Source organism: Aegilops tauschii, chromosome 4 (genome assembly GCF_002575655.3).
Source record: "Aegilops tauschii subsp. strangulata cultivar AL8/78 chromosome 4, Aet v6.0, whole genome shotgun sequence".
NCBI lineage: Eukaryota > Viridiplantae > Streptophyta > Magnoliopsida > Poales > Poaceae > Aegilops > Aegilops tauschii.
The window spans coordinates 4,436,323-4,457,167 of NC_053038.3; the positions used below are offsets into that span (position 1 = coordinate 4,436,323).

At 45.9% G+C, this 20,845-nt stretch overlaps 1 pseudogene; it reads left to right on the forward strand.

Moving 5' to 3' along the window:
- The first annotated feature begins 759 nt into the window (after nucleotides 1-759).
- LOC109759331 (signal peptide peptidase-like 4) lies at nucleotides 760-12,914 on the forward strand (annotated as a pseudogene).
- The last annotated feature ends 7,931 nt before the right edge of the window (nucleotides 12,915-20,845 follow it).

A 20,845-nucleotide genomic window follows, 5' to 3' on the forward strand; every position in this document is an offset into this window, starting at 1 on the left:
TTAAACAAGATTAATTAACTTAATTAATTTAGTTAATTAATTAATTAATTAAATTTATTTTTATTATTAGCTTTATTTATATTATTTATCATTTATTATTATTATTATTATTTATTATTTATTTCTTTTTTTAATTCCTTTTTTAACACGTTCTCTGGGCGTGGGCCCCGTTTGCCATTGGCCCAGAGGGGCCAAACGGGCGCTGGGCGGCTACGGGCGCAGGGGCTCGCGGTAGCCCGACCCGGCGGAGGCCGCATAGGCATGGCTGGGCGCCGGCGTGGCGCGGGTTAACGGGGGGGGGGGGGAGGGGGTGGAGCGGAGCAGAGCCACGGGGCTCGCGGGCGCGAGCGCCGGCGGCCAGGGGCCGCGCAGCAGCAGCAGGGCGCTGCGCTGGCAGGGGAAGAGGGCGGCGGAGGCGCGGTCGGCCATCGTTGTCGCGGGGCGTGCTGGCGCGGGGCAGGGGGCGGCCGTCGGCTAGCAGTGGTGGGGCACGGCTGGGGATGCGCACAGGGGTGCGACGAGGGCGGACGTCAGCGCGGGGAGCAGGAGGGTGCAAGGCAGACGCGAGGGGCGCTTAGGCGAGCGCTTGCCCGCAGGAGGTGCGGCGGGGCGAGGTCACCGGGCGCCACGGCGGAGGGAGAGCGGCGGCAGGGGACGGCCAAGGCGCGGCCATGGCAGGAGCGCACGGGAGACGTCGGGGCATGGCCCGGGACGAGCAGGGGGAGGTAGGTTCGCGAACCGGGCGCAGGGAGTGAGGCGATGGTGCGGGGCGAGGCCACGGTCAGCGTGGGCCTCGATGTCCAGAACAGGGGAGGCGCGCGGGGCGGTGGTGGCCGCGAGCGGGCGCCGGAGCACGTGCGCGACAGAGAGGAGGGGGAGGCGGGGAGGTGTTCCTCACCCTTGTTGTAGAGGTGCGGGCGGAGTGGCTCGAGGAGGAGGACGAGGAGGCGACGATGACGGTGGGTGGCTCCGGCGAAGCAGTGCGGGACGAGGCAGCGACGGTGTGCGACGGGGCGGCGCCGGCGACGCCGTCAGGTGAACGAGGACGAGGGCGGGGCCGGCGAGGGGGGGCCCCGGCGTAGTGGCCGCGGGGATCGACGGCAGCGTCGGGTCGAAGGGATCGGGGGGTTTGCCCCGATCCAGATCGGGCAGAGGAGAGAGAGAGAGGAGTGCGAGGGGGAAAATGGGGATCGGGCTAGGGTTCCGTGGGGGAATATGGAGAGGGAGTGGGCCGGCCAGTTGGTTGGGCCTGGCCTGCTGGGCTGGAGCCCGGGGGTTCTTTTTTTTTGTTAGTTATTTTTCTGTTTTGTTTCTTTTCTTTTTATTTATCTTTCTTTTTACTGTTTTACTTTTAGTTTTCTTTTATTTTAGTTTTATAAAAATTATCACTAGCACTTAAATTAATACTTTTAAATATACTATTGACACATTAATCCTCAACCCAAATTAAAATAGTTTAATATTTTATAAAATTCAAAAGGCATTTATTTTAACATTTAAACCTCTATTTTAATTATTTTGAACACTTAAACATTTTATTAAATTTAGATTTCTCCACCATTATTATCTATGCAATATTTGGTTCACTCCGAACAATTTAGTTTTAATATTTGAAAACTTTTATTGTTTGCCTATATTTTAAATTTTAACTTGAATCGTTTTTGAACTAACTCGAGTTTATCAACAGTAAACGAGGTGACGTGGCACCATTAGCAGAGGTTTACTGTAGCTTGATTATCCGGGCGTCACAATTCTGCTCCACTACAAGAAATCTCATCCCGACATTTAAGAGGGAAGTAAAGGGGGAAGGTTCGGGTTACGAAATTCTAGGGAGTGTTCTTGGTCTTGGTTGTTCTTCTCGAAGAGGTTGATCCATTACATTGATGTCTTCATTCTACTGTTTCAGGTCATCATGATAAAGTTGTCGTCCTTTCTTCGGGAACTCCATCGTACTTACGAAGGAATGAAGGGTGGGTATTCCGGGAGAACGGACCTCCGTAAGGTTGACTATCTGGTCGATAACATCGGGAAAGGTGGCGGAAAGTAACTCTCGAATTGCAACTTAAGAAAGTATCGAGAGCAAAGTAAGAAGGTACAAAAATAGAAGTTTCAAGCGCATAGGCAATCGTTCGTTGCCTAAAACAAAGTGTTGAAGGGGTTTAGAGCAATGTGAATAAGCATTGCATCTAATACGAGTATAGATCACTAGGCAGGTGGCCCGTGAATTACATAAAAAGTCAAGAGCGAGGAATAACTCTGACAACACGGTGTACAGGAGAGTCAGTTTTCGATCCTGTGGAACTGTGGGTTATGGGCCCACCATGTGGGGTTTTTTTTGGAGCAGTGACATGTTGCACGGTCATGATAGCAAGGCATGTCAGAGAGTACCCTGTCAGTTATGTCGGCAGCACGTTGGAACCAAGGGCGAGGGACGAAGAGAACCATTTTCCTGCTCGTTGAAACGAGGCGGACCATAAGGCAAAGTTCTCGTCCATCGGTGGCTACCGGGATGTCATCAACAATAGTAACAGGGTCTTGCTGACAGAATAGTACACCGAGGTGTTTACATAAGCAGGAGAATATTACTGCTTAGATCATATAGATCACCAGAAAGGTTAAACCAAACAATGGAAAGGAAAATATGATTATCAGATTAAACAGAAGAATGGAAAGGAAAATGTGTTTAAACACATATTTCAAGGGTATATCCTTCCCAAGGACAAGCTGAGCATGATATTCATGACAGGATATAATGTAGAAAACTCTTTAGGTAGGGGAGAGAAATTTCATGACATTACCCATACAACGGTGTTTGGATAATTGAGCAGGAAACATTTAGCATTGGGCTTCAAATGTTCCTGTTGAAAATCGGAGTACCATAGACATGCTTCGAGATAGCATTGACATGGTCAACAGGTGAAGATCGGACTTTGGAAACAAAAAGGATCCATCAGGAACAACTTATAGAATAAGTCTTACAATTTCCTCATGGAAGAATAGCTAACCTTGCTAAAAGGGAAAACTTATAACAATAGGTCCTCCCGCCAGGTGTGCTGGGTATCATCACCTTACCGGGTCATAAATAGGCCAATGTTACAACTCTTGGAAATATGTTCCAACCATCATATCTGACCGAGATTCAGATCTGATTGGTGTCAGGATAACTCAGACTCAGGATGCCTGAGAAGAAAGGTGCAACACAAATTGTCGAAACGACATCGAAGATTCTCGGGAGATGAACTATGGAAGCGAGTTCCAGACTAGGGTTCATCATTACATCAAGGAGAGGTGAGGAGGTGACTGATTGACTCAGCGACAATCCATTGAGATTTCCAAAAGATGGATTTCCACAACTATGTGAACAAGGAGATAGCAATAGCTAGATCGAATGACTTAATGATGTATGCTCGAGGAAAACATACACAATTAAACATTGGTTGAAAGGTGCACCCGAATATGGGCTTAGGTAGCATGATCAAGGTTAGAATGGTGATTCGATAACCAATACACAAGGAATGAACTATCGTTCATTAACTTACAAGCAATAGGGTTGCTGGAAGTTTTGAATTTTACACATCACAGTTCATTTGTGGGTACTTCGGTTAAAATCAACATGGGGACCAAGAACTGAAGGTAGACGGTAAGATGTATTACTATATCAAGAATTCTAAAGAGGTGGTGAAATTCTCACGACATTCTTGATATAAAATTTGGTAATACTCCAAAGTAAAAAGGAACAAATGCTGGATAGCAAGGATCTCAAGGTATAACACAAAACACGAACAAGTTTGTGTTGGAGGGAAGGCAGTAAAGTGGCCGATGATAACACAAATCATCAAGGGAAAGGATGGTCTTTCTCATCATGAATTCAATTGATATTCTGGAAGGACTTAGAATGCTCATGATGATCACGGCACATTTGTCGAGAGATTCCATGAAGATGCAATCGCTCGGCGATGACATCAAGTCAAAGGAATGGTGAAGCGAAAAGTTATTGGAACCAAGGGTACGACACAAACTTGAAATCAAGCTTGTTGTTCAAGGCGAACTAATATGACGAGGAAGATCGACGTAAGCTTAGCTCATCATCGAAAGTTGTGTTCCGGGAAGGACCGGGTAGCACATTTAAAAAGTTTGCACGATAATGATATAGTCGATAAGGCTAGGAATGACTTGAAGGATTATTAAACTCGTAAGCAACAAAAATTACTTAGAGTTATTGAATCGGAGTGCGGAATCGATTCACTTATCGGTGTTCTCGAGTGACTAATATCTCAGAGCCCGTGGAAAATTGGAATCAGTGAGAATGTAGCACTTGATGAAAAACTCATAAGAAGTTATGCAGTTCCATGATAATCTCGAGATACCAGGGGGTAATACTCGACGACAGATCAAGGTAAAGGTTGGACTAGGGTATTGCCCTGCAGAAGACAAGTGCTCAAACTTGCACGAGAAACGGAATCAAGGAGAAACATGGTCGGAACCACGTCCACGGATACCAGATGAACTTATTACAAGGGGGTAATTATTATAAGAGAAGTTTCCATGATAGGATCTACATCGTGTCCATGGGCATGAACACAATGGTTCAAGATTGACTCCCACTTCTTCAATGCATAACCTTCCATTCGCCTCTCGTATTTTGATAATGACATTAGTTGTCGAAAGTTTTACCTGGTGCAATACCAGATAAGTATGTCCCGCGAAATCTTTCGGGTTCACACAGATTAAGGAAGGCATAGGTTCAACCCATCGGGGCATCGTAGAAAGATATACTACAAACTTCAGGAGTAAATAACACAAGCTCAAAAGTAGAGCATGGTTGACAAAGCAGAGGATACAATTTACCAAAGGCATTATGTATCCGAGGAAAAGCTCACAGGCTTATTGAATAAGAAGGATGCTGTCGGATAAAATCCAACAAAGGAACCGATGGTCCACAAGGGATCTGATGTGAGCATCGGTACTCAACCAGAGGAAGAAGAATGCAAGGAGATCTGATTATAGAAACAACTGACTAACTCAAAGTTCAAATGCAAAAGAATTATGATTTCCAAATCAGGGGGTCAGAAGCAACGCTCTGATCAAGGATGGATAAGTTGAGTAGGCTTAGGGGTACAATCGATGGCAATTTGATAGGTCGAGATCCAGCTCACGTTTAAAATGACGTCTGAGCCGGAAGAATGAATTCTAGGATATGATTGAGGATTGCGAGCATTCGCAACAAATTGAATCAATGGACTCAAATGATAATGACAAGAGATGCCAATAAGATTACGAGACTTGTGGGATTAACTATAATGCAAGCAAACAAGAATTTCAAGAGCAATAGGCTCCTGAGGATTTTCGGAAGATCGAATAGTATTCTGAAGACTATTGTGGAATACTTGAATCAACTGGGGATGACCGGATACTCGGTAAGTGCGAGAATTATCCGTAGGGGTATTCAGGTGACAAAGAACAGCAAGGCAGTAAGCTCAAAGGATTCTCGGAACAACAGAGAGAATTTCGGGGTATCTTGTAATAACAAGATCAACTGGGAAACATTGTATGAATGGCGAGTATACGTGGTTATCCATAGGAGTTTATCGATGAAAGGGAATTGCAAAAGCGATGAACACAAGTTCTCGGGTTATCAGCGGAGAGTATCTTCAGGGTCTTCACGTGCAGCAGACGATCATCAGTAATAAGGGGCTCTCCGGGTGAAAGTGATAACGAGATCCTAATGTTAGATTTAGTAAAATTCACTTAACCCGAATAGAAGAGAGATCAGAGTCCCAGAGTATAGACAAGGAGTAAAAGATCCTAATACCACCCAATGGCGACGTGGGCCCGTAAGCCACACAGCCATGTTAGTAAAAGTTTTTCAGCGACTAGACTCGACTTCGGCCAAGGAGTTGGAAAGGGGGATTCCTACAGGCAGTCGGCTCTGATACCAACTTGTGACGCCCCCGGTTTGACCGTACAATAATCATGCACGCAAATGTGTACGATCAAGATCAGGGACTCACGGGAAGATATCACAACACAACTCTAAAACATAAATAAGTCATACAAGCATCATAATACAAGCCAGGGGCCTCGAGGGCTCGAATACAAGTGCTCGATCACAGACGAGTCAGTGGAAGCAACAATATCTGAGTACAGACATAAGTTAAACAAGTTTGCCTTAAGAAGGCTAGCACAAACTGGGATACAGATCGAACGAGGCGCGGGCCTCCTGCCTGGGATCCTCCTAACTACTCCTGGTCGTCGTCAACGGGCTGCACGTAGTAGTAGGCACCTCCAGTGTCGTAGGTGTCGTCGTCGACGGTGGCGTCTGGCTCCTGGACTCCAGCATCTGGTTGCGACAACCAGATAGAAAGGAAAGGGGAAAAAGAGGGAGAGAAGCAACCGTGAGTACTCATCCAAAGTACTCGCAAGCAAGGAGCTACACTACATATGCATGGGTATATGTGTAAAGGGGTATATCAGTGGACTGAACTGCAGAATGCCAGAATAAGAGGGGGATAGCTAATCCTGTCGAAGACTACGCTTCTGGCCATCTCCATCTTGCAGCATGTAGAAGAGAGTAGATTGAAGTCCTCCAAGTAGCATCGCATAGCATAATCCTACCCTGCGATCCCCTCCTCGTCGCCCTGTTAGAGAGCGATCACCGGGTTGTATCTGGCACTTGGAAGGGTGTATTTTATTCAGTATCCGGTTCTAGTTGTCATAAGGTCAAGGTACAACTCCGGGTCGTCCTTTTACCGAGGGACACGGCTATTCGAATAGATAAACTTCCCTGCAGGGGTGCACCACATAACCCAACACGCTCGATCCCATTTGGCCGGACACACTTTTCTGGGTCATGCCCGGCCTCGTAAGATCAACACATCGCAACCCCACCTAAGCACAACAGAGAGGTCAGCACGCCGGTCTAACCCTATGCGCGCAGGGGTCTGGGCCCATCGCCCTATGCACACCTGCACGTTGCGTACACGGCCGGAAGCAGACCTAGCCTAGTGGCGTTCCAGTCCAATCCGGCGCGCGCCACTCAGTCGCTGACGTCACGAAGGCTTCGGCTGATACCACGACGCCGGGATACCCATAACTACTCCCGCGTAGATGGTTAGTGCGTATAGACCAAATGGCCAGACTCAGATCAAATACCAAGAACTCGTTAAGCATGTTATGTCGAAGTAACCGCGGACGCCGTCCAGGGCCAGGCCCACCTCTCACCTAGGCGGTCTCAACCTGCCCTGTCGCTCCGCCACAAAGATCCACTTGCGGGTACTCCTACGAGCCGACCCGACTTTATTTACCACATGTGTCATGTATAGAGTATATAAGTATATACCCGTGATCACCGCCCAAGTGATCACGGCCCGATAGAATAGCACAGCAGACGGACAAGAATGTAGGGCCACTGATGGAAAACTAGCACCCTATACTAAGCATGTAGGATTGCAGGTAAAGGTAGCAACAATAGAAGCAAGGGCAGGCTATGCATCAGTATAGGATTAACGGAAAGCAGTAACATGTTACACTACTCTAATGCAAGCAGTATAGAGATGAATAGGCGATATCTGGTGATCAAGGGGGGGGGGGCTTGCCTGGTTGCTCTGGCAAGTAGGAGTCGTCAACTCCGTAGTCGAACTGGGGGTCGCCGGTAGTCTCGGGGTCTACTGGAAAGAAGTAACGGAGGGGGAACACAATAAATAACAGAGCAATCAAAACAACACAAAGCGTAACATGACAATACGCGGTGCTAGGTGTGCCCTAACGCGGTAGTAGGTGATATCGGCAAAGGGGGGAAACATCCGGGAAAGTTTTCCCGAAGTTCGCATTTTTCGGACAGATGAAATGGAGGGGGAAAGTTGCAAGTTTGCTATGCTAGGGACGTCTGGCGGACGAACGGACTGCGTATTCGGATTCGGCTCGTCGTTCTGAGCAACTTTCATGTAGAAAGTATTTTCATCTGAGCTACGGTTTAAAAGATATGATTTTCTAATGATTTACTAATTTCTGTAATTTAATTAATCATTTAATTTAATTCGAAATTGGATTTATGACATCAGCATGATGTCATGCTGACATCAGCAGTCAACAGGGGTTGACTAAGTCAAACTGACATGTGGGTCCAATGGGACCCACCTGTCATTCTCTGTTTAGGTTAATTAGGGTTTATCTAATTAATTACTGTTTAATTAAATTAACTAATTAATTAGATTAATTTAAACAGGATTAATTTAGTTAATTTAGTTAATTAATTAAATTTATTTTTATTATTTGCTTTATTTATATTATTATTATTTATTATTATTATTATTTATTATTATTATTATTATTATTTATTATTTATTTCTTTTTTTTAATTTCTTTTTTTAACACGTTCTCTGGGCGTGGGCCCCGTTTGCCATTGGCCCAGAGGGGCCAAACGGGCGCTGGGCGGCTACGGGCGCAGGGGCTCGCGGTAGCCCGACCCGGCGGAGGCCGCACAGGCATGGCTGGGCGCCGGCGTGGCGCGGGTTAACGGGGGGGGGGGGGGGGGTGGAGCGGAGCAGAGCCACGGGGCTCGCGGGCGCGAGCGCCGGCGGCCAGGGGCCGCGCGGCAGCAGTAGGGCGCTGCGCTGGCAGGGGAACAGGGCGGCGGAGGCGCGGTCAGCCGTCGTTGTCGCGGGGCAGGGGCAGCCGTCGGCTAGCAGTGGTGGGGCACGATTGGGGATGCGCACAGGGGTGCGACGAGGCCGGACGTCAGCGCGGGGAGCAGAGGGGGGTGCAAGGCAGACGCGAGGGGCGCTTAGGCGAGCGCTTGCCCGCAGGAGGTGCGGCGGGGCGAGGTCACCGGGCACCACGGCGGAGGGAGAGCGGCGGCAGGGGACGGCCAAGGCGCGGCCATGGCAGGAGCGCACGGGAGACGTCGGGGCATGGCCCGGGACGAGCAGGGGGAGGTAGGTGCGTGAACCGGGCGCAGGGAGTGAGGCGACGGTGCGGGGCGAGGCCACGGTCAGCGTGGGCCTCAATGTCCAGAACAGGGGAGGCGCGCGGGGCGGTGGTGGCCGCGAGCGGGCGCCGGAGCACGTGCGCGACAGAGAGGAGGGGAAGGCGGGGAGGTGTTCCTCACCCCCGTTGTAGAGGTGCGGGCGGAGTGGCTCGAAGAGGAGGACGAGGAGGCGACGATGACGGTGGGTGGCTCCGGCGAAGCAGTGCGGGACGAGGCAGCGACGGGGCGGCGCCGTCAGGTGAACGAGGACGAGGGCGGGGACGGCGAGGGGGGGCCCCGGCGTAGTGGCCGCGGGGATCGACGGCGGCGTCGGGTCGAAGGGATCGGGGGGTTTGCCCCGATCCAGATCGGGCAGAGGAGGGAGAGAGAGGAGTGCGAGGGGGAAAATGGGGATCGGGCTAGGGTTCCGGGGGGGAATATGGAGAGGGAGTGGGCCGGCCAGTTGGTTGGGCCAGGCCTGCTGGGCCGGAGCCCGGGGTTCTTTTTTTTTGTTAGTTATTTTTCTGTTTTGTTTCTTTTCTTTTTATTTATCTTTCTTTTTACTGTTTTACTTTTAGTTTTCTTTTATTTTAGTTTTATAAAAATTATCACTAGCACTTAAATTAATACTTTTAAATATACTATTGCCACATTAATCCTCAACCCAAATTAAAATAGTTTAATATTTTATAAAATTCAAAATACATTTATTTTAACATTTAAACCTTTATTTTAATTATTTTGAACACTTAAACATTTTATTAAATTTAGATTTCTCCACCATTATTATCTATGCAATATTTGGTTCACTCCGAACAATTTAGTTTTAATATTTGAAAACTTTTATTGTTTGCCTATATTTTAAATTTTAACTTGAATCGTTTTTGAACTAACTCGAGTTTATCAACAGTAACCGAGGTGACGTGGCACCATTAGCAGAGGTTTACTGTAGCTTGATTATCCGGGCGTCACACCGAGCATATTGCCTGTTTCTTCCAGGAACATCAGAATTGGTGTCCTCCCTTCTTGGCAGCTCCTACTAACATAACAACAATGTTGATTGTGATTGCCAAGCCATAAGAAGAACAAGTGGTGACCTGATGTTGAACAGTCTGAGAATAATGGAAAACCTGTCTCACAACCAACACAACTGCACATCGGTCTAGCTCTGTTTCCCGCTCCGGTTGTACTGCACGTGTGAGCGGTCGTACCGCTCAGTCCTTGGGCGGTACTACCCGCCTTTGTACCGCTTCGTCTACAGCCCGGATGAAACTATAAAATGGACGTGTCAACGCTCAAACACAACAAAGAAAACATATTATTCTCTGTCCATCCCACAAATAACATAATTTTGCAGCCCGAAGACCCTGGCATCATGTAGCCAAGACCGGAAAGTTTTGGTTTTCTTGCATAAAAGGCCAAAATGTTGACAAGTCGTGCAGATTTTCACTAGCAATTTTCACAACATGACGCGTCTATTCATTTCAAATTTCATTCATGCACTCCCGAGTCAGTCAATACACTAGATCAAACATTCCATATCATCATCCTACCAAAAAAACGGATCTGGATATAAATATACCTGCAGTTCTTCTGCCAAAAGATGCAGGCACCATTTTACAGGGTCTTTTCTCACTTGGTAAAGGTAAATCATTAGGTCTTTAAGCCCCTCAAATCTTGTACATTGTCCTGTGAACACCCCTATATTTTGTTTATTTATTTATGTATTTGGTACTCTTCTACCATATTATATTTATAGCTAATAGGCTCTTTCAAATTTCTCAGTGTCAGTGCAGTTATACTCTCCAGATCGACCCCTAGTTGATACGGCTGAGGTGTTTCTATGACTTATGGCTGTTGGTACCATTCTTGGCGCATCATACTGGTCAGCATGGAGTGCTCGAGAAGCACTTATTGAACAAGAGAAACTTCTAAAGGTTTCAGTCGATGCTTTATACGATCAGTTATTTTGGATTTTCGGAAAGAAAAACTAACAGGCACATTATTTGTATAGGATGGCCATGAAAGTTCAGTTAACATTGATGCCGAAGGTTCTACTGGTATGGTAGATATCACCATGACATCGGCAATGCTGTTTATTGTGGTTGCATCACTGTTTTTGGTAATGCTTTACAAATTGATGTCTCACTGGTTTGTGGAGCTCCTGGTGGTTATATTTTGCATTGGTGGTGTAGAGGTGCGTATGATGAAATCCTTTTTAAAATTATACTTATTTCAACTTTGCCACTGCTTTTTTGGCGAGGTCACTGCTTTAAATTTTGATTTGTAGTACTGTTTGCTTAGTTACTAAAACAGAATAGTACTTATATAGTATTCCACATTAAAACTAGATGACACAAATCATGAATCAATGCAATTTGGAGAATGGTTAAATTAGGCCCTTAAACGTTAAGCCTTCTTTAAACAAAGGTGTCATTCGTTTCCCTACAGAGCATTGAATTTCTTCCTTTTTAATCTGTACCTTTTGATTCGAACACTAAAGATATTATCCAAAAATGAACAAATAGCTTGTGGCTGCTGCTGAATGACCAACATCACACTTATCTACTACAGCTGCAGAGTGAACCGATCTTGATTTCGTTGATTGATATCTTATTTTGCTATATTTCGTTGCCAATTTCTTGAGCTGATGACACATTATGCTCTCCTTTTTTATCCAGGGTTTGCAAACATGTTTGGTGGCTTTATTGTCAAGGTAAATTTATTGCTCGACGAGATACATTCATATTTTCTGGGTATATGCACAGTGTACATATGTTTCAGTTTTCCTTTTAATTTGTGGTTTCGCAGTCATATAGCTTAAAGAAAAGGGTAAATGTGTACTGACCTGAAAACTGTGGTATCTTTCAGATGGTTCAAACCTGCCGCAAAATCATTTGTAGAAGTGCCATTTTTTGGAGCTGTTTCATACCTTACATTGGCAGTTTGTCCATTTTGCATCGTCTTTGCTGTTTTATGGGCTGTTTATCGCCGGATGCCCTATGCATGGATTGGGTAAGATGTTCTTGTAAGTGCAGTTTTTTTTTTACACCCTCCATTGGGATTATTCTCTGTTGATTAACATCATGCTTTCTGCGTTCAAGGTATCGCACTGATTGTTACTGTGATCCAGATTGTGAGGATACCTAACCTTAAGGTAATTGTTTCTGCTCCTTTGCTCGTGCTTCCCATGCAGTGAAGTACCCTGATGCCAATTATTTATTTGCTAATAATTGGTCAGGTGGAGTCTGTTCTTCTGGGCTGCTCCTTCCTCTATGACATCTTCTGGGTTTTCATATCCAAGATGTTGTTTCATGAGAGCGTGATGATTGTGGTATGTACAAATGACTATTGTGATATTATGTTTTTTTTTGCTCCGCAGACATGCTAGTTATGCTTGTGATCTGCCTGCAGGTTGCACGTGGTGATAATACTGACGAAGATGGTGTACCCATGCTGTTAAAGATCCCACGCATGTTTGATCCATGGGATGGATACAGCATCATAGGCTTTGGTGATATCCTTCTTCCAGGACTGCTGGTTGCTTTTGCGCTAAGGTTAGTGCGCTAAATTGGGGTTCCTGGCTTGTCATTTGTAAATTCTAATATATATTTTGGAGGGGTGGATTTCATAATTAGAAGCTGCAGAACAACTGTCATCATGCATATTATCGCATTCCATCTGCTGGATAATTAGCTGTGTTACTGCATGCCAATTGCCTTGAACTTACATTATGCTTGCAAGTAGTTGAGCTCTCTCCACTTAGTATTTACATTTCCCTATCTTTAGGTACGATTGGGCTGCCAGGAAGACCTTACAATCTGGTTACTTTCTGTGGTCAATGGTTGCGTATGGCTCTGGTAAGACATCGCCCGCATCCATATCAGCTTTGCATTTCTGTACTTTTGTAAGCACAGTTTGTGGGCTTTCTTAATTAGCATGTCCTATCTTATAAGGAATCATGTGATACAAACAACTTTCAAACAAAAGCATCTCAAGGCGATTCAGATCTCATGGTTACTTTTCAATGTTTTTCTTGCTACGGATGTCTCTTTTCATTGAATAAATGAAGTAAAGCCCCCTTTCTGAAGCTTTTCGGAAGACATGAATATTGTCGATATCCTATATGTTCATACAGACAGTTCTAATTGATATTTTCACCTGAGGTGCTGACATAGTGTATGTTTGCCTTCTTTATTTAGGTCTTCTGATCACCTACATTGCCTTGAATCTCATGGATGGCCACGGGCAACCGGCTCTTCTTTACATCGTGCCCTTCATGCTTGGTAAGGAGACCACACCTTTGTGGCCGCCGATAAATTTCATATCGTCGGATTCTCGAGCCTGTGCCTTGAACAAAACCACCGTGTCTACTGCAGGAACTTTCATATCACTCGGTAAAAAGCAGGGCAAGCTCAGGAACCTGTGGATGAAAGGACAGCGTCCGAGAGTCTGCATGCACTCGCATCATCCTCTGAAGGGCTCTGCGGACTCCGCCTCTCATGTAATCTCATCATAGGTAGCGGCTCGCCGTATGCCGTAGCGCAATGGTTCCTTGCCTGGAGGCGGAAGCGCGGCTCCGCGGATCTGTTGTGCGTGACCCTGTTCCGTGGGTGTAGTGGTGTCTAATATGGATCTGTTGTCATTAGAACCAATCCCATTAGTTGTATATAGATAGAGCCTTGTGGTTTGCTTGCCTTGTTGTGGCTGCATCTACCTGTGTACTTGGAGAGTAGTACCTCCTTTCCGGTTTGTTTGTAAGGCCTGTGCGTATCCTTAGATCGACAATTTGACCGACATAATGAAAGTTATATGTTATGAAAAAAATTATCATTAAAACTCCAAATGCTATATTTTCCTGATGGTATAAATTTTGCGATATACAGTTCATATTAATTGGTAAAAATGATGATGTATGGGACGGAGTGTTGCCTCCCATCGAAAGATTTATATCTACTCTTCTCGCCCCCCAAGTCTGGTCTATTCTCGTTTATTAAAAAGTTCACTAACATCCATGGCATCAAATATAATTTATGATAAATCTAATGAAACTAATGTAGTGTTAGAGATGTTGGTTTCATATAGATTTGATCAAACCTAAAGAAGTTTGACTTAGCACAGGCCTCTAACTTTTAAGTATTTTTGGAATGGAGTGAGTACAAGCTGTTGATATCTTTTCGTACAAACTTAGTCAAAGTTGACAAAGTTTGACTTTGACCAAATTTTATATGCAGACTAAAAAGAAACGAAGGGAGTACAAGCTAACCGTCTAGAATAATCTAGATTTTTATATTTGCATATATCTAATCGTTAAACTAAAAACAGTTCTCCGGATATTTCATATACCAGACACTGTTGAGATTCCTACCAAGATATCTAAGGATAAACATACAAACATATAAATCATTGAAGGAACTAACTTAAATTAATCTTGGAAGGCATACGATGTTGTTTTAATAGTTATCTAAAATAAGAGGGTTTTTTGCGTTAAATATTTTAAAAATATAGCACACTAAAATGTAAAATAAACAATTTTTCAAAACCCTATGTGATTTACTACAATATATTTAGCTATGATTGTGGTTTAACCGAAATTATACAAAAGTTACAAAAATTAGTATAAATAATGATATTTATTTTTATTCAGGACCCACGTTCCAATTATTTGTTAGACACTACGAAAGTTCCTCATTATGGCTTGTACTAGCTAGGAGCAGCGGCAACAGCTTGAGGAGCTCCTGTTCCGCTCAATTAGTAGCTTTTCTTAACCAGGTTAAATGGTCCGACGCTTAGGGTTTCTGAGGTGTATCTGCGTCGTGTATATATGTGTTTAGAGTGCTTGCCCCAGAGAACTGACCGGCTCATTAAGTTGTCTCTATGGGCTTTCTTTTTTAGGATCTCTATGGACTCCAGAGAACCACGGTGGAAGTGCCAGCTTCGCTGTCAACACCAGCTTCGCTGTCAGCACCAACTTCGATGTGTCCATGAGGAATCCACCAAGGCAAAATGATTATGCACCACACCAAGTTTCATGTAAACACATGACAGTAAACAACAATGAAGGAATGAAGGAAGGATTTGAGGAGCTGGGATGTCGGTGCACTGTGCTCACCAATGTGATTCTCGGGCTGACGGAAGCAGTAGGAAATTGTAGGATCTGAAAGAAACAGAGAAAAGAGGAGCACGCATGTTAGTGTGTGCGGCTTGTATCAGTGGGAGGAGACACTGACGACCTGATGCTTACCCAAGGCGGTGGCATAGAGGAGGCGCCAAGAGCGGTGGAACGGGCGGGCAACGTGGAGGATCCTGATCATCTTGGGATCGTCGGTGTGGAGATAGAGGTCGCGGAGGAAGGCGTAGCGCCAGAGATGGAGTCGTCGGAGAGGAGGCGACGCAACTAACTTTCTATATGAAATTTTCTATTTTTTGTTTCTCTCACATAAAATATGTCTTGAAGTTCAAATCTTTGCAGTGTGGCAAAGCTTTCTATCTATCTATGATAAATCTTTCAATTTTTTTTGCCAAACGTAAATATAGAAAATATGAATTTTTAGATTACAAAATCATTTTTTGTATATTTATGTTTGACAAAAAATTCTGAAAGATCTATCCTAGATTATAGATAGAAAGCTTTGCCACGCTGCAAAGGTTTGGACTTTAAGACATGTTTTATGTGAGAGAAACAAAAAAGAGAAATCTATTTGCACGAATCGCGATGCGGGGAATGGATGGCTAGATAGAGAGGGCCTGGGTGCAGGTGTTCTATTATATAATTTCGCAGGGCAAGCTAACTATGCATGTTAGGACGAAAGCCCGGAAGTCTCGATGGCTTCCGAATTTGGTGTAGCACGAAATGTATAACTTGTCCCTCTACAAATTTAGCTCAATTCTCTGTCTGTTCGCTGGTGCATGCCAAGGTTGTACTACTCACCAAGCAAAAAAGACCAAATATCTTTCAAATTTTGAATTTTAAACACTCAAGCCGTAGTTAAATAATATATGTTCGAAATTATCTGTTCGGTAACCTTGAATAGATACATGACTCTTCAATGCAGTGATTCTTTTTCAGAATCATGTCTGAAGAGCCGTTGATACATTATCTGTTCCGGAGGCGAAAAGACATGGTGTGGAGGACGAGGACGTACGTACGCGCGGCATCCGCGACGAAGCTGGACGACACCATCATTGATCCCACAACCAAATTCCGCAAAGCTACCATCGATCATCTTGGCATCAATTCCATCCACCCTTTAACCTCTCAGGCCACATATCACATTAATCTCCTTTCTGTCTCTCACACCCGTCCTCGTTATCATGCTAAGCATAAGCATAAGCAGAACTCCAAATGCTATATTTTCCTGATGGTATAAATTTTGCGATATACAGTTCATATTAATTGGTAAAAATGATGATGCATGGGACGGAATGTTGCCTCCCATCGAAAGATTTATATCTACTCTTCTCGCCCCCCCAAGTCTGGTCGGTCAAACCTAAAGAAGTTTGACTTAGCACAGGCCTCTAACTTTTAAGTATTTTTGGAATGGAGTGAGTATATGTGTACCGATTTCTGTAAATATCCCCGCAAAGAGATACATGTATTTCAATGTGTTGCATAGAAAAGATAAAATACGACCAACGGGCTCGCTTGATGCAATCACGGTGGTATCAACGGACACCACCATGAACATTTTTTAAAACTTAATGAACAATTTTTTTTTGAATTTGCCCCTTTTTCAGTTTCATGACCATTTTTATGAATACACGAATATTTTTTTAGAAAACCCCCTGACACCGATTTTAACATGTTATATATGAAATTTAATTAGAAAAATGTGTAGAACCTGAATATGATATTATTTTACCTTTTAAATATTTTCAAAATATTATTTTGGGTGCAAACTTAATCCATAGCACATGGTCCGTTTTTCTTTTATATCGGCAGCGATCCGAATTGCAAATAAATATCCACTAAAACCAGATTTAGACGAAGGAAAACATGAATAACCACGCATGCACACCTCTGAGAAACCTCGCAGGGGAAAAACACCAGTTTTCTAGATCGTCCACCCTTGCCTGCATGCAGCTGCGCCTATTGATATGATTTGGAGTTTTAGTTGCAGCTGTCTTGATGGATACTATTATTCATTAGGAGCTTATCCACCGCCAGCCGCATCGTCCTTTCAAGTCGTCCGGATGCTTGGTGAGTCTCATCTTATCTTTAGTTTAGATTTAGGTGATATATAATTGGTTATGATGTCCTGATTTAGGTTCCACGTTGTGATTTACATGTTAGAACATCATGGGAAATGAGTATGACGTGCTAAGTTGGTCTCTTCAATCGTTATGTTCTTTTAGTTTTATTCATACATGTGAATATCCAATCTCACACTTGGCCTCACTGCCACTTAGCCCTTTGCTTTTATTTTCCAGTGGTTGTCTAACCTTTGCAAATGATGAGAGGAAGACGAGCAGAATGATGCAATATTGAAATCGCATCCCTATTTTCAATTTATTGGCCTATAGGCATGACTCACTTTTTCCTGGTCTATTTGACGATATGTTCGCAGGCGATTCAGATTTATTCAATTATTTTTCATGAATCTAATTTTAGTTTAGGATAGAATATGTTCTAATCCTGCTTTTTCTGATCAAATGGCAGGAGCATTGCCAATGCATGCACTTATTGGACGTAGACTGTCATATTGATTCCCATTGGTGTATACATTACAATGTCATGTTTCATCCTATATCAAATATACTTCTTTATAGCAAAGTCGTGGATTTCATGTCACACACACACACACCTCTCCCTCATGTAAGTTGTACTGAACACAAATTTTGTATCAATGGGACTGAACCTCATGTCTAAGATTTTGTTTGTTCATGTTTCCAGTGGATATCCAGGGTTCTGCTACTGCACTTCTACGTACATCAATTGTTGGATCCAATTTGATTCATGGGGCTAAAGGTCACTATTGTTATCTTCTGTTGATATATGTTCCCCATGGTCAACTGTTGATCGTTTCGTTTCCCCTTTGTGATGAAAAATGAACCAACAAGGGAAGCACATGTTTTTTGTTTATCTTGAATGTTGATTGACAGATGAAAAATGTACTGCATTCAGATTGCCAATAGTTTGATTCTGCCAGCTAATTTCACTAATGTTGTTGAGCTGTTTCCAAGCAACGCCATCAAAAAAACGTTAGTCTTTCTGGATTTCAATTATGCCTTTGGGATTTTTGCTCGACTTTCCATTTATTTGGGCCCAATCAAGGAAGTTCATGTAATTTCGTGGCTGAATTTCTTTGCCCACTCGCCCGGGACATCGGTCCTTAGCATGAACTTGTGGCTTTTATATTAAGGATTATAGCTGGTGCATTTCAGATCTGTACATATGTTTCGTGCAAGGAATCTATGCCACTAATGTTTTTTTTTTTCATTGTGACTACACGTGAATTCTTATAAGACAATCTTTCTGACCCATGGCAGCAAGATTTTGGCCTTCAACTCTTTTGAAGGAAGAGTGCTACTGACCACTACCGGAACAGGGGCCGGTGCCGACGGCCTACTCCTGGATATGCCGATAGCCGAAAAAAGGCCGTCGGCGTAGCGTGGCCGTCGGGCTATCCAGAGCTATGCCGATGGCCACCGTCGGCTTAGCCCCAGCCTATGCCTACAACAGCCGTCGGCATACATAAGCCGTCGGCATAGATGCGGGCCCGGCGGTCCCGCTTGTGACGGGCGGCTAACGACGTCCGATCTATGCCGATGGCCTGGACGGGCGGCCGTCGGCACATATGCGCGTGCCACGTCATCGATCCGAGGCGCACCGACCACCACCTGTGCCGACGGCTGCCGTCGGCATAGATGCCATGTCATCGATCGGGGACGCGCCGTCCATCTGCCCCTGGCGGCATAGTTTTTTTTTTTGCATTTATTATAGATTTTTTGTTCTTTTACGTATTATTATTTAATTTACTTACATGTAGCATGTGTTAATATAAGCAAAAATACCTAACTTTTTGCATCTATACGGAGGGGTGTGACCCCCCTCATGGACGGCGCCGCCGGTGGCGGCCAACACCTAGAGGGGGGAAACAACTGCATCGGGTCTATACGGAGGGGAAGTTGCTCCCAAGTGTTTATATGGGATGACCTACCACAACCGTGTGGTGTGGTGGCATGTCTGAAGAGGCGGCACGTGTCTCCGGGGTGTGGCCCCCCTCACGGACGGCACCGCCGCCGGCACCTCGAGGGGGGAAACGGACGCGTCGGGTCTATACGGAGGGGATGTTGTTGTGGGTTTGGCCTAGATGTTGCTCCCAGGTGTCCGTCTGGGCTGACCTAACACAACCGGGTGGAGAGGTCCACTGGTCAAAGCCCGTCTGTGGGAAGTCAAAGGGCTAGATCTCGTGGTCAACCGCTCCAGGGTTAGGTGGGACGGGGGCCCTAGGGGGTAGCAATGCCACCGGAGCGTCGCACCGGCCCCTCATACATGCGGGGTGGTGTTGTGGCATGTCTGAAGAGGAGGCACGCGTCTCCGGGGTGTGGCCCCCCTCAAGGACAGCACCGCCGCCGGCACCTGGAGGGGGGAAACGGACGCGTAGGGTCTACACGGAGGGGATGTACCTGTGGGTTTGGCCCGGATGTTGCTCCCAGGTGTCCCTCTGGGCTGACCTAACACAACCGAGTGGAGAGGTCCACTGGTCAAAGCCCGTCCGTGGGAAGTCAAAGGGCTAGATCTCGTGGTCAACCGCTCCAGGGTTAGGCGGGACGGGGGCCCTGGGGGGGGGGGTAGCAATGCCACCGGAGCATCGTACTAGGCCCTCATACATGCCGGGTGGTGTGGTGGCATGTCTGAAAAGGCGGCACACATCTCCGGGGTGTGGCCCCCCTCACGGACGGCGATGACACATTTGTAGACGTTCTACGGTACCGGTACAACGTGAATATTATTAAATACTCGGAGCACGATAAAATCATGAGTTTTTTACACGACGTGCACATGTTCTATAGGAATGACGGTAATTTTTCATAATTTTTTGTGATGGAGAAGTATCCGAACACTTCCCTCTACGCGGATTGCCCTTCGCATGTCTACGACTTTGGCCGGTGGCCTCCGGGGGCTAGCATGCTGCCAATCTTGCGTACGTGGCCTCTCACAAGTCTGAAAGTGTTGTGGTGGCTGCAAACGCCCGTCACGCGTCTCTGGGGTGTGGCCCCCCTCACGGACGGCGCCACCGCCGGCACCTGGAGGGGGGAAACGGACGCGTTGGGTCTACACGGAGGGGATGTTGCTCTAGGTTTGGCCCGGATGTTGCTCCCAGGTGTCCCTCTGGGCTGACCTAACACAACCGGGTGGAGAGGTCCACTGGTCAACGCCTGTCCGTGGGAAGTCAAAGGGCTAGATCTCGTGGTCAACTGCTCCAGGGTTAGGCGGGACGGGGGCCCTGGGGGGTAGCAATGCCGCCGGAGCGTCGCACCGGCCCCTCATACATGCGGGATGGTGTTGTGGCATGTCTGAAGAGGCGGCACGCGTCTCCGGGGTGTGGTCCCCCTCACGGACGGCGCCGCCGCCGACACCTTGAGGGGGGAAACGGACGCGTCGGGTCTACACGGAGGGGATGTAGTTGTGGGTTTGGCCCAGATGTTGCTCCCAGGTGTCCCTCTGGGTTGACCTAACACAACCGGGTGGAGAGGTCCACTGGTGAAAGCCCGTCCGTCGGAAGTCAAAGTGCTAGATCTCGTGGTCAACCGCTCCAGGGTTAGGCCGGATGGGGGCCCGGGGGGGGGGGGGGGTAGCAATGCCACCGGAGCGTCGTACCGGGCCCTCATACATGCCGGGTGGTGTGCTGGAATGTCTTAAGAGGCGGCACACGT